Raw genomic sequence first — 4339 nt, 5'->3', positions numbered from 1 at the left:
AGAAGGCATGCATTTTTCCATTCAAGTGGATTCCTCTGTCTTAATGAAGCGCCAAAAGAGTATTCTTGAGTAAGCTTCCACTATGATTGTATTTTAGTTCAAGCCAAAGAAATGTTGAAATAAATTGGTTCTTCTAAATTCTAAAATCCCAGGAGAAATTGCCACATTCCAGGCACTTTTCTACATGCTTTTTTGCCTACGTTAGCTCATCTGAAACTCATAGCACCTTACGTTGTGTAGCTGCTGTCCTTGAAGCCTGATTTCTGCAAGTCTGGCCCCTCCATGGATCAGAGGCCACACGGCTAGTCAGTTCAGAGCAGGGCTTTAAACCACACAGTTCAGCTGTAGCCTGTGCTTGGAACCATGACTCCAAAAGCTGTTGTCGTAGTTGTAGGAAGTAGGTTACTTAAAACAGGAATCAGTAGATACTTTCATTGTAAAATATAAGGAATTCATAAATAGGAATAGTTGCTATGCTTCTTGCTCCCACTTGAATGCCTGGGCTCTCTGCGAAGCGTTTTCCATACAGGATTGAGTATTTTTGTCACAGAGCTGGACTTAGAATAACTAGAATAACTTTTTACCTAGGAAGTTGAAATTCTAGAATAAGGATTTCATTTTTGCAGAGAGAAAGAAAATCATCACACTACTTATTTAACCAGAATTGGCATGATGAAATTCTTAGCTTCATAAAAGAGAGAAATAATGGCTGCCTATTTGAGAAAACAATTTTTAAACCAAGTCTGTTCACTTCCAAAGATCATGTGTGCGACCACTACTACTGGACTGTTTTCTCTGTGTCAAGATTCACATATCGGCACCTAAAACAACTGTATTCCCTTTCGAGGTAATTGGTGTTGATGTGGTTTATTTTAGAGGTAGAGTTTCACTATGTTGCCTGGGCTGGTCTCTGGCCTCTAGAATCACTTTTTACTTAGGAAGTTGAAATTCTAGAGGCCAGAGACCAGCCTAGGCAACATAGTGAAAGTGCTCCTTTCACCTAGGCCTCCCAAAGTGCTGGGATTAATGACATTAGCCACCATGCCTGGCTCCAAATTGTTGATTATGGAAAATGTTGATCAAGGAAAGCAGGCCAAGAAGTTTTTGTGTTGAGTAATGTTGTAATATTAAAATATAAAAATATTTATGGTTGTCATTTAAAAAAAAATCTGTCAAGAGGCACATCTTGTATTATGCTCTAGAGTATATTATAACTTTATCCCAGAGTTTTGACAGTCTGCTGTAATCATATTTTATCTGTAATTGAAAGGCTTTGTAGCTAGAATAACTTTTTACTTGGGAAGTTGAAATTCTAGAACAAGGATTTCATTTTTGCAGAGAGAAAGAAAATCATCTCACTACTTATTTAACCAGAATTAGCATAATGAAATTCTTAGCTTCATCAAAGAGAGAAATAATGGTTGCCTATTTGAGCAAACCATTTTTATTATAAATAAAATACAAAACAAGCGAGAATATGGGTCAGAATCATTATTCCTGACCTTATCAATGACAGTTTGAAAATAAGATTGTGGCACAAGAAGGCACGTTCCCTTCAACTTTCTATAACAAGGATACAATAGTTTATTTTGGAAAATGCAAGTGCAATAATCAAAGAGTAATTGAATCCAGTTGTGGACTTTGGTGTCAGGAAAACCTGGTGCTATACTTGTCCTGTAAATTTGGGATTCAACTTGTTTACATTTTGTGGATAATAATAGAACCTCCCTCCAAGGAGTGTTATGAAGCATTGAACGTGTAAAGAACTCAGCCAGTCTTGGGCTCATCGAATACTCTTAATAATGCTAACTTCTCTTTTTAATCTTAACTTCTTCCACGGGTCTGGCTGTGCTGGTTTGGGATTCTACTTGCTCCAGCGGTTCTGTTCACCTTTCTGTTTCATATTGCCTGTTCTGAATGACCATGCACACTGACCCCTTCTTCCTCCTTCCCGCTCTCTAGCTAAAAGAAGCAGCACATAGAACCATGAGGGACTTAGTCGCTTTTAATTTTAAGGAATTTGCAGAATCAATACATTAATCTCAAGTGAAACATTCAATAAACATTTCTTGTGGCGTTCTTCATGGTTGGTAAAAATAAACATCCATGTTTATATATCCCCAGGTTTGTATGGGTACAAGTTAATGAAATGTCGTCAACTAAAATTGGGACCATGAAAACTTGAACATGCTGATATAACGAAGTAACATAAATAATGTAAGGGTACATAGCTTCCATTTTGCTTTTCTTAGGGGACAGTTTATGGCAGGTCTGGCCATGAAGAAACTTTTTGGGTCTCAGATTTTATTTTTCTTCTCTATCTCTGTTTCTCTTAGAAAGTGGACTTTTTCTTGCATTTTAAGAAGTAAGTCATGGATGTTGTATTTAGGCATAAGAATATAAAGGAACTTTTCTCATGCTTAAGTCTTAAGCCTTTATTTTAACAAAGCTAACTTTATGCAATAGTATACTTTATTAAAACCACAGAAGGGTAACTGCTGATAATCAGTGGATAACACTGATTGTAAAAAACTGAAATATGCAGAAAATTTTATGCCTTAATTTTAGCTTTTAGTCTCACTTTGTCTCTCTCTGTCTTTAAAAAAAAAAAAAACAATCACTCATCAAAGTTCCTAGAAGAGTCACAGTAACTAATTGGGAAGTTAATTTTCTTTGAGAAATTTCTATTTAAATTTATATCACTGTAGTATATGATTCTATTAACAATAAATGCTACTATAGCTACCCACAAACTACTTTATCCATTGGCCACAGTACTTACTGGGATAGAATTTATGGACTCAGTATTATTTCCAGTTTAATATAAAACAAGTTAGGAAGTTCACAGAAGTTATTTTTAACACGGTTAGCTGATTTTAGCATGTTGCAATTACTTAGTGGAACTACAGCTGTTTTTACAGTATAACTTCTTTGTTTTTCAGTATAATTTCTGTTTTTACAGAGACGACGATTTTTATCAATATCTCAACTAGTGTTTTACAAAAACTCTGTTATCAGTGGCATTATATTTCTTTTCACCATTGCTCCATGCCCCACTTTTTGTGGAATCACAGTCCCTGTAGCCATTTAATTGGGTTCTCCAGATACATATTTTTCTAATTGCATAGCAAGTGATTCTTTCCCATTCTCAAATAAGCAGGTATTCTTCAGCAGTTGTGACGAGTTGATTCTAGCATGAACTATGCCAGGGAGCTCCGATTCAAATTAAATTTCACATTTGCCCTTCAAAATGATCTCTCTCAAAAAAAGAGTAAACATTTATTGACTGCATGCTTTCTGTTCATGCATATGCATGTCATTGTCTTTTGTCATGATAATTTCAAATGGAGAATAAATTAGTGTCTTTGAATTAATGCTATAGAGCTCTTTTTATATTTTGTTTAGGATATTTTGCTTCAAATATTTGCCCTGTTATTAAAACTTAACAGTGTAAGTGTGGTCTGATTCTTTAAGAAACTCTGGCATATTTGTAAGTGTAACAATACATATAAAACAATAGAGCATCATAAATACAGAATATTATAAAGCACTAATATATCTAGGCCAGATATCATATTGTAGATGGAGAAAATTGCAAAATGCAAAACAGGATTTATTTTGAACACTGAAAATAGAATGCGTTAGGTTGACTATTTTAAAAACCCTGAAATTTTGCTTTAAGAAGAGTTTAAGTAGCCTGTACCTGATCCCTTTTTTAAAAATAGAGCCATTTTTTTTGTCCCTGATTTGGGGGATAGAGCTCTGAATTAAGGTTGTAATGGGTCCATTCCCTATTAGAGTATCTCTAACGTGTAGTTGACATTAGGTCATTCCTGGCCAGAAAGAGGTGGAATCATTTCAGCCTGTGGATTTGACCCGATTTAGCCTGGGAAAGCTTCCTAGAATTTGGGATTGATTCTCTTGAGCCAGTCTTAGCTTCAACCCCAAATCCTAGTGCTGTGTAGTATATAGTGATTTAATTTAAATGGTGCGGGCTTTCAAAACATTTTCCTTAAATAGAAGTCTTACCAAACAGTGCAAGTAAAATTCCTCATGAACACGTGTCCCAAATTGTAGTTGAATTATTCATTTTCCAGAGTAGTTCATCTTAACTTCATTCTTAGCTTTCAAATCATGTTTTTGAATAGTAAATGAAAATTGCTAATAAGGAAAATGAGCATTTTATAGATGGTATTAGTATTAATTGCTTTGTAGCAAGACTGCTTTTCCTTTCTAACATTTTAGTGGTATAAATGAAGAAAAACAGTTATTGAGATGCAGTCCTGCACTCTTTTCAAAAATGGTTCTCTCATAAAATATTGAAACACCTATTTTTTTC

The sequence above is a fragment of the Carlito syrichta genome, unplaced genomic scaffold (assembly GCF_000164805.1).
Source record: "Carlito syrichta isolate Samal-C Ts95f unplaced genomic scaffold, Tarsius_syrichta-2.0.1 Scaffold138743, whole genome shotgun sequence".
In the NCBI taxonomy this organism is placed as follows: Eukaryota; Metazoa; Chordata; class Mammalia; order Primates; family Tarsiidae; genus Carlito; species Carlito syrichta.
Note: the sequence above shows the minus strand (reverse complement) of the source record.